General features: G+C 35.1%; 1 protein-coding gene across 1 annotated transcript in view; it reads right to left on the reverse strand.

Annotated features, from left to right (window-relative positions):
- The window catches only part of LOC114363286 (proteoglycan 4), a 103,939-nt gene extending 93,398 nt beyond the window's left edge, over nucleotides 1-10,541 (reverse strand). The window contains exons 1-2 of the mRNA XM_028318964.1: nucleotides 10,359-10,541; nucleotides 38-208 (exon numbers count right to left, since the gene is read on the reverse strand). The gene's annotated coding sequence lies outside the window, so the exon portion shown is untranslated. The remainder of the gene's footprint in view (nucleotides 1-37; nucleotides 209-10,358) is intronic.
- Nucleotides 10,542-11,184: the final 643 nt, after the last annotated feature.

Raw genomic sequence — 11,184 nt, forward strand, 5'->3', positions numbered from 1 at the left:
GACTCTTGGTATTTAAAAATATAAAAAATCCACTTACCAAGGCTATACAGCCTAATTGAACGAAAGCGGCGGAATATCCGGGGCAATATAACACTTCACTATACAATGCGTCAGCAGGAAATGCCAGACTCAAGTCAGTTTGGTACACAATACGAAAAGATACTATCTCGATTCACTGTCAATCGAAGACCACTAACTCTTTCAGTATCTGAAACAAAGAGAGAGTAATTAAGACAAATGAAAATTGAAAGCTCAAAGAATATAAATATAAAGTTCCTAAAGATAACATTGGTGCAATCTTACAAGGGCAAGGGTGACTAGACGATGAAACAGTGAAGGTTTAAAGCATCAATTACACCAACGCGTGCAGATCGCCATCGTTGGCGCGATCATAGGCTAAAGACAGGTAGTGCGACCCATGACAGTCCGCGCTACCTGTCATTGGCCTAAGATCGCGCCGGCGGCGTTGGTGTGGTTGTAGCTTAGTTGAATGAAGAGAGAAAAGTGATTTGACGCGCGTGTGATGCTGCTGGTTACAACCCCTAAGCCTAAAGAAAATGTAACATTTGTTATGGACTTTTATTCTGCTTTGTAACTTTGGAATCTTTTGGAATATAGCCAGGCAAGGTCCTGGCTATATTAATTTAAAATGGCTTTATTCCTAACAGGTTAATAATATGTCATTCACAAACATACCTAAATGAGTGCTTTATGTATTCTTAGATGTAGGAGTTAATTTTTATGTAGCAGTAAATTAAAAAAACAATTTCATAACCGCTATGATGATAAAATATTTGTATTTTTAACAGTAACTTACAGTAAAATACTTCATTAAGTGATAGATCATGTAGAGCAAAAAGTGATGTGCATGAAAATTTGCATTTTATGCTGATTAAAGCCCCTACACTGCGATTTTTTGCAGCGATGCAAGCGCGCGGTAGCTATGCGAAGTCAGCAATTATAAAATGCCAACTACAACTAGTATTTGGATTGATCTAACGACGCGATAGCATACCGAATAATGCATTTTTTTAAAGAATCAATTAAAATATTTATAGATGCACCGCAAGATTAAAACGCGCTTTGCATAGTACGTTTCTATATCTTACTTTATTAGGAAAATATAGACTGCAGCATTTGCATTTCTGCATGCATGTAAATGAGGAAATTAACAACTATATCACCGCAAATGCAGAATGTCTGCAGTGTATAAAGAGCCTAATGTAATCGCTGCATTTATTCTATAGACCACGGAAAATATTTTTCTAAAGCGAAATGATTAATTCATTTTAAGGATTTGTTGCATAATTCCAAGCCAATTATGTAGTTACATGCAAATACAAATACATCGGGATGCCCCTGCGCTTTACATAGGATAATATGATAATCGCTAATAATACTACAATTTACCTTGCGTTTTTCTATGGTTAACTCGTGATTAAAATCTTAGGCTGAGTTGCACCACCTAACTTTGACCGTAACTTTAATGATAACCGGTGTTTTTTGTATGGAGTTTGACAGATTTTTACATTTGTCAAAGTTATGTATTGTCAAGCCTATGTAGCAACACAGTAGCACTAAGTAGTGCTTTCTTTGTTAAACGTAAGATATCCTTGAAAAATACATTATTATTTGATTGACTAATTAACTATTTAAACACCGGCATATTAAATTGCTAATCGATATAATGATATGTCTGTAAAAGCGGATGTAAAAGCTGATTCGCGGTCAATTTTTATCTGATCGAGGCAAGTGTATCGCACATTTTTGAGCAAGGACGATTTAAAGTGGTCTGAGTACTCGATATAAATTATAAATAAGTACTCGATTAAGCAATCGGCCTCGTCTGAGAATCGATCGTGAGCTACCGCTTATCGAGTCGCCGGGAGTCGATTAGTCGTTTGTCGGATATCTGTTGACTTTGGTCATGAAAGTCAATATGTGAACGGAACGATCATTGTACATAACACGTAACATATTTTTATGTAAATAGCGGAAAAATCACATTATCTGTGTGTGTTCAAGTCTGAAATAGTAAAATGGACGATGGCTTATCAGAAATACTAGTGCAGCAATTTTATCTTTTCACAAAATTTAAAAATGTCATTTCTATTTTTAGTTTACATACTCTATCAGGCCTAGAATCCATTCATACATTTATACCTTACGCGTACGCGAGAAAAAATTTTCGTTCTCTTATAATTAAAATTATTAATTACTATTTTCCTTAATCTGACCTTACGTTTGTCCTCAGGCCTATTCACTCGTGTCATTTGTTTCAAATTTTCAATACCAGCCCTTGGATTATCACAATGTTTCTTGTGTCTATGAAATTATAAGAAATAAGTTTTTATACGTCATTGTGGATGTTTGTCACGCTTGAGTTTAAGGTCTGATATTAAAGTTTTATTTGATTGAAAACTTTCCATGATTATTATGTGGTGTTTTACAGAGTTTACAAAAGTGATTTTTTACATAATAAACAAAATGACGTCGTATCCATGTGATGTTAACACGCGTGAAGACAAACATTAAAGTCGAAAGTATTAAAGTAATTATTAAGTAGGTAAATAAATACTGAATAGGTAAAATTCATTGTGTGTTTTGGAGGTTTTAAGAAATATTTCACTATACTTCAGAACTCATTTTATTATCCTAAATAGATGTTAGTATTTTTTACTTATTCTTGATAAAATTAAATTCAACACCAGTTAAGATCTCGCGAAGCAGCCTATTTGACTAAATGTCAAAACTAGCAAGCAGAGTGGTCGTCCTCGGTGACTGTTGACCTACTGCTACGAGCGCTCGGGTCGAAACGTGTTATGTAACTATGTAAGCGTTTGGTAATGTGTTTGATCAGCGATTTTTGCACGTGATCGCTACCGAAGCCGGCTTACTCCCAAAAACGAGTCTTCCAGTGACTTGGCCCACTTTAAGCTTGGTCCACGGGCCAAGTTGCTGGTTTGAATTTTTAAATAGTCTTTCTTCGAGTGACTGGGTCCACCTTGAAATTACACCAAATCTACTCTAGAATCTTGGAGGTGGGCCCTGTCACTGGAAGAAAAACTATTTAAAAATTCAAACCAGTTGACTTGGCCCGTGGACTAAGCTAAAAGTGAGCAAAGTTGCTGGAAGACTCCCAAAAACGTTATCCGTAGTTTCGTATGATTCCATCTCTTTCACGCAAAGCATCTCGAAAGCATGAGCGACAGTGACGGTTAAAATCGAAACTACGTAAACGTTACGGAGAAGGCCTGCCGATATTTTTGGCAATCGTAACGTTTTTTGCGGCCTCGACGTCTCGTGGTGGGAACGAAGCCTTGTTTGAGCTCCAGTAGATTCTGTTTGATTAGATTTTGTTTTTTGACCGTTGGGAATTTGGCGCTTCTCAGCACGTTTTTTTAACTGAAAATGGATAATTCAAAATTATATCGATAGGTACGCGATTAAGTAACAATAAAATACCCTCTAAATCTCTACCCCGGATATGTTTACTTCTAACCCATGAGCTCTCATCGTAATAAATAATCACTTGTAATTAGTAGCAAATACCTAAAAGTACTTGCTATGATATTCATGTTTATTGCCCCACCTCCTTTGTCTTTCTCAACAAAAGTCCCATACAATACGTGGAGATGCGCAAACGTGTGCTATCTTATAGGCACGGCCACCCATCAAAACGATAGCCGTTGGTCATAACAAATGGGATTTATAATGCGGAAACTATATGCACAGACGACGGCACGTCAAGCTAAACACTGTGGGCTCTTATTTACTTGTAATAGGGGTGATTTTTGAAAAATGTGTATGTTGATGTGCTGTCGTCTGTACACGCCGGTCAACGCGTGCGCATAATTATTGTATGCATAATAAACAACACATTTTAAGTGTTCATTTTCCACGAATGACTTGTGTACTTGATAGTACGTCTTAAGTAAATAATATAATAAAAATTATGAAATATTATGAACCATGGTCGCTAGTAGAAATTGGAAATGTTCTTTCGTGAGTTGGCGATCATACTTCAATTTGTTTGGTGACTATAGGAACATACTTAGGTACTTTCAGATAAATATACATAAACATAAGATAGTAAACGTTATATATATTTCAATATCAAGGAAAATAGCTATGGAAAAGGAAAATAATATTGCGTTTAATTATTGTATTTATTTATTAGTATATTAGAATATTAAAATCCATAAGTCGAATACAAATAAGGTTAAAGTTAGGCCTTTAATTGAGAAGTGTTTTTCCTTTAGAATTTATAAAGGTATTAGTTAGATTTTGGCGCTTACAAAAGCTTAAAACCAATATGACCCATTATAACTCGCACGATGGAAGATTTGTTTTCGAGTTGTTTTGAAAAAAGGTTCTATCATTTAATTAGTAAATAAAAAATGAAATAAATTTTCCGTTCCTGTATGTCTGTTTTTTTTAATTCTTGTTAATTTTACATTGAAACGTGTCGTGAAAACTAGATGCAATTAGTTCGAACTTTATTGCTTATTGCGGACCAGTTTAGGTGGGATGAATGTCTTATGTCTGAAGGACAATGTGACTAGAAACGTGATTTATTGTCGAGCAAAGGCGTAGGCATAGCTGGGCATTAACTCGTTAATCCGTTAATCGTTAATTAACGAAGTTAACATTTCTATTAACGGATTAACTTTTAAGTTAACTTTAAAAAATGTTAACGGACTCGTTAACTTCCGTTAAATTATCGTAAGTCCGTTAATCGTTAATCCAGTACCTACTATTTACCAAAAACATACAGCAGACACGCTGAAAAACGCGTTCTGACAAGTACGTTCGGGCTTCCAGAACTTCCAGAACCCAAAACAACAGTTTTTGTAACCAGTAGCCCTAAGATGCATGACGTGATAACAGCTTATCGCGGCGCGCATTTAGGCCTACTGATCACCAACGCAACAATGTAAAAAATGCATTTTTTTATTTATTTACAACTGAATTTAAGACCAGTTTTCCTCAACCGATACTTATGTAAGTATGTTGACAATGCAATGTTATCGTACCATTGAGCTGGTCTGATGATGGAGTCAAGAGGTGGCCATAGAAACTCCTAAATGAAACGGCGGAATTGCATCGAATTTGGGTTCGTTGGATTTGTCATTTTGAGCACTTTAGTACTAGATGATGTCCAGGGTCCTGATGATGGAGTCAAGAGGTGGCCATAGGAATTCCTAAACGAAACGGTGGAAACTTATCGAGTTTGGGTTTGTTGGATTTGTCTTTTCGAGCACTTTGGTGCTAAATTGTATTGTAATTTGTACCAAGGCTCTGAGATTGAGATACAACTAAAATGTATAATAAAATTATAATCAAAGCTTTTATTCTGAAATGCAGTTGTACTACAGAATAATAATAAGTACTACGTACAGAAGTTTTACTTCACGAAGGTATTAAAAAAAATGTATGCTCAATGTCATTAACAATATGGTGTAATTTAGCCTGTCTCAAGAGTCAAGCACCATTTTGTTGACAAACGTCAGTGATCGGCACTGCGCCGAAGATATAGGGCTGACTTCGGTAAAATGATGTGACGTGAGGTGCCAAACTGCGGAAAATGGCGGAGGAAATACACGATTTAGCATGAATTATCATGAATAATATTAAGTAGTACTTATTTACCTCTGTGTCTTGAGGCAACTTAAAAAAGTACATTCTGTGTTTTTATTATTATTTAGGCAGTTAAATACTGCACAGTATTTAGTACATCATTTTCTTTATTTTCTTCGCTCGTATGTGAGGCCTTGTCGAATAGTATCTTGTAGGTGGGCCATCGTGCGTGTTTTGTTTTCGATGTAAACTCGCGGAGATGAACAGGCCTGGTTGTACTAAAACGAAATATTTTTATAGCGTTGGCGAAATAATTGTACTTATGCAAGGTTCAAATAATTTCGAAAACTTGTAGCGCAAACATAAAAGAGGAATTAATTCCATGCGCGATACAAGATTTCGAAATTATTTGAACCTTGCATACAATAATTTTTTTCGTTATTATCACGTGTTAACGGATTAACGATTAACGTTAACTTGCGTTAATTCAACCGAAATGTAACGTTTTAACGTTTAACGAAGTTATTTTTTTTATTAACGGTTTAACGATTAACGAAGTTAACTATTTGATTAACGGTGCCCAGCTATGGGCGTAGGAGTGGTAGAGTCTATGGGGACCAACTTGACATGTAGAGCAAAAGATAGTATAGGTAACTTTTAAAAACCATAAACTTTTAGATCAGTATTTGTACTAAAATGCAGGAGTTCCAATATAGGTATTATTTTTAAGGAACAGAATCAAACCGCGAGCTTAATTTATATTCCAGTAACCTTGTAAAAGCACTAAATTCGCCCTTAAACGAGCAAAAGTCGCAAACGCTTGAATATTTACAACCAAACGCGAAATATTTCACAGCCAATCGACTCTTTCTAATAGGACCTGAATATTCATTAGTTTCAGAACCGTGTATTTCAGTGGAATGCATTATTCAAGAACTTGCTTCATATAACGAAATTGTCCCTAAAAATCGTTACAGGTGTTAGCCAAAGATTACGGGTTATTAGATCGTGTGTTGGTTGGATTTTGAACTTTATGTTTGTGGGGATAAGACTTGAGTGGTGGTGGCAAGCGTGGAATGAAATGCCGCGCGTGGTTGCAATACGAAAGTAAGCGGGGACCGGTTGCACGAAGGCCGGCGAGCCGACGCTTTTGTCTAACGCCTTGAAACAAGGCATAAGCGGTTTGCGGGTAAGAACGATAGCTTATCAAGCTAAATTATGTCATTTTATGTAGTTACTAGCTGTGCCCGCGACTTTGTACGCGTGAAAACCCGTTTTCGCAACATTTTTCATTATTGCTCTGCTCCTATTGATCGTAGCGTGATGTTGTATAGCCTATAGCCTTGCTCGATAAATGGACTATCTAACACTGAAAGAATTTTTCAAATCGGACCAGTATTTCCGGAGATTAGCGCGTTCAAGTAAACAAACAAACAAACTCTTCAGCTTTATAATATTAGTATAGATGGTATTTTACACCTAATGATGATGTGCAAATCAAGTCTACACGTGAAGGGAAATCAGAGGATTTTCAAATGTCATTGACGTTATAACAGTTCAGCCCAGTCCAGTTGCCTACCTGCGGGAAAATCCTATATCCTACGAACCTCTAGAGGTCTTAATGATGATGAATAATGATTTGGTGACGGGGTAAAAGAAAAACACGTGTTTCGCCGATTGCAAGTCACATGATTGTTGGAAAATTCCATTTTTATTTCCATTGTTATATCTCGGGTATGCAAACGAATTCCTACTCGTAAAAGAAGGCTCTTTAATCTTCACTATGGCTCCTATAAGTCAACATTGTCCATAAATATTGCATATACACACTTGAATCTTATGACTTGCGCCTAATCGCAGAATGCAGTGCGCGCAGCAAAAACGCATACTGCACCGTGCCACCGCCGAATTGTTCGTCTCTCTCACTCCTCGGCCACAGACAGAGGCTGTCCTTGTCGCACTTGGTCCTGTCGAAACCCTGGAGTTTGTTTGTAAATAAAGAAAGTGCAATAATTGAGTCTCAAGGCCTCTATGAACTTTGAACAGGTACGCTGGAAGGCTGTGCTTTGAGAAATATTATTTATTGTAGTAATGGGTGATAGTCTTAAACGATAGCCGTTGAATATTTTCGCCTAACCAAACAAAACTGTCAATTTTCATTAACACAAAAAGTAGCAAGGCACCTTTCAGGCAGTGTAGGAAGCGATTACTTCCAAAATCCGTTAGAAGACAATGGTACACCAATGGTACACAATGGTACATCCAGTATGGATTTCTTTATGTAACACTGCTCATCATCAGCCTAAGCTTTCCCACTTAGCATAATAGGTACTATATTCGGCAGTAAAAAAGTCTCTACCTGCTAACAATATTTTTTAAATATACAGGTAAGTATCTGCTAGTTGGATACGAAATAAAGCTCTATTCACATATAAATGCTAGAAATAGCTGGAAATATTATTCGCAATAAAGATACGCTCATTATTTATGCAACACCAAACACGTGAACACGTTTTTAGTAACCATAGACATAAAAACCGACATAGTCCGATGCTATAGTGAGTTTTATCAATAACGGACATTTAGTATAATGACGTAACTCGAGCTTAAGCTAGGGGAGGGGAGACGAGCATGACCGAACTCATAAACCGATCTCAATTTCAAAATCATCATATCCTGTTCTTATCATAATTAGTTATCTGTTAATATCTAATTATAGAATTCTGCTCTTTTTATTTTAATTAAAATATCAATATCATATACAATAACAATTAACATTGATTCAGATAATTCGTTAGTGAAGAAATGCTCTACCATTACACGAGAAATTACTATTGAACTTCTGAATTCGTTCAACGATTACTTTTAACTTTTGCGTAGTGTGTAAGACCAAAAAAACAGCGAGTATTCAAAGCTTGAAGCTTATGTGAAGTATTTGAGTACAAATAAATTAAACAGCTTTAAAATTAGATTATCACGGTGAGAATAAAAATATTTGCTTAATATTCACGTACTTGGTGCCTTATTATTTTTAATGACTTCAGTTCTCTCTCTCTACGCAATCAGGTTCAAGCATCGAGCAGCAACAAAGTTGCAATAAATACCGTTTTAAATTGTTAAATCGCAGTTAACTTGCAACGAAACCTGTTGTCCAATTTAATGCCTAAATAACTTATTAATTAGAAGATTGTAATGTTAATTCATTTTAATATTTTTGGTTTGTGATGTTGTTCCGGATCATATTTACGTCTATCAAATTAGTGACCACATCCGGATCTAAGTTTGGAGATTTATTTATACTTTTTATAAGTTGCACCAAAAATTCTAGAAGAATAATATATTAGAATCACTGTTTTATGAAAATAGTGCGTACATAAATTACTAAAGTGAGTTTTTTAACTAACTAGAGTGAATGTAATCTACGTCAGAATTAAAACTAAAGATTGGTTTGTTAATACGTAAACGTACTCAGCAGCTACTTATTTTGAATGTTGAACTTAGGTTTACCTAAAAATATTTGGGACCATCGAAAAATGTATGTTTCAGTGCATTTCATGCGTTTAATTTTCTTTATTTTTCTATATTAACGACAATTTTTCACGACACGTAGTAAACATAGAATCGATTTAAACAAAAAAAAACATCATCATCATCATTGTATGATTGATGCGATTTGAATTTCCCTATAGTCATTTTTCTATAATATCTCATTAGTTCTTCATAATCAACGTAAATGCATATTTATCAACAATAAACTTGATAAGTCGACCGCGAAACGTGTAAATGGAAGATTTTATACACGGAATAATGCTGTTGTACCTATTTCCTCATAATTATTACCTACAATAATAACTAATACACAAATAAGTTAAATAAAAATGTTATTTCGCTAAATACGAGTAGTTATCGCATTAGTTATAAAAATAAGAAATCAATACAATTTTCAGTCATGTTTTACCTTATAAACTTTTATTCAACCACTACAATTCTACATGAAGTTTTGGATATATCTATGCATCTCTTTTACTCTAATCGGAACTTCAGTACCTATGAGTGACGGAAACAGATAGATTTGAAAATAATTAAACGGCGATTGTACGCCCGCAGCTTTAAAGCTCTTCAAGTAATTCGTGTCTCAATAAAAAAAAACTATATTTCGTCTACAAATATTACATTTCCATTGTTTAAGACAGTAAAATGATTCATAAATGAATGTCCACCTGCTTAACACGATATGATACGCAAACAAAACAAAAGTATCACGTTTAGGTTATCGAGTTAGCAAAATAAAATACCATCAATGCACAAATAAAGCATCAGCGTTAATAACTACCAAGAAACGTGTATGAAATTGAAATGAACCCTTTTTAATTCCAAAAATAGTAATTTGCACTTATTTTCCATCGTACCAACTTTTTTAAGATCTTTGAAATCTCATTCTCAAACTGTGAATGGTGTTATTTTTGTACTTTTTTTATCAACAATACGTGGCTATTTAAGTTTTTAATAATAAATATTAAGTACCTACCTATTGTAGGTACCTACATTTAAATCAACCGCTTAGCGCTCGTTGAAATCTTTCTCTACATAACTTATTCGCCTCAGCTTTTAATATTTTTGTGCTCTATGTTCCGTAAAAGCACAAAAACATGCAACATAGAGGTTTCAAGTTTTGTTTACAATAAGGTACAACCTATGACCTATCCAATTTTTAAATCAGGGGAACAAAACTTTTTAAGCGCTAATACCTGTCACCATGAAATAAAAATAAAACCAACCTGTCCAAAAAGTTTCACAATGGCACACAGTCACAAAATCCTCAAACAGTTCGTGGCACTGGCACTTTACTTTTTAAGTTTTAAAAAGAATAAATTTGAAAATGGTCGTTAACGATCCGGATTCAAAATTGGAAGCGGCTGCGTCCGCGGCGCGCGCACGAGTGGCGGTTTCACGTGCGCCACCTCTCGCCCATCTGCTACGCGGCCGATTTGAAAAGGACAGACGGTTTGAATACTTTTTTCCCTTTTCCGCACTTGTCCCGTCTTTTGGCGATATCTTATCCTACCATCTGTTGTTCGTTGGGGAAGCTCTTCCTCTTTACGGTAGAGTAATTTCTACAACGATTTACATTTTGACAGACTATTCATAAATGTCGTATAATTACAACACTTGATTCGACTTTGTTTTAAACATTTCAGAGACTACTGTATTTTTTATTAAATAAAGTTACTTTTACAGCTCTAATACATTATTTTTTATACAACATTCACTTGTTCAAAACAAGTGAATGTTGTATAAAATGGGGTTGGGGTTAATTACTAAATCTCCTTGACAGAAAATATAATTAAAAATAGCTTTGTTTAAATGAAAACAAAGGAATGGGTTAAAAAACATTAGATTTGACTTAATCAGTTCCTTTCTACTATTTATTGGGCAAAAAATCACGCAAGGACAATAGAATGTCGTCGGAGGCGGAAAACTAATAATATCAAGTTCCAACCAATTTGCTTTGGGGTTCCTTGACATTGATTTTATGATATTTGATATTCTTGATTTGCAAATTCGAGTCACTCTGACAGAGGTTTCTTCGCTAAAGACTTATTT

Source organism: Ostrinia furnacalis, unplaced genomic scaffold (assembly GCF_004193835.3).
Source record: "Ostrinia furnacalis isolate ACB-3 unplaced genomic scaffold, ASM419383v2 OfSCF7056, whole genome shotgun sequence".
Classification (NCBI taxonomy): domain Eukaryota; kingdom Metazoa; phylum Arthropoda; class Insecta; order Lepidoptera; family Crambidae; genus Ostrinia; species Ostrinia furnacalis.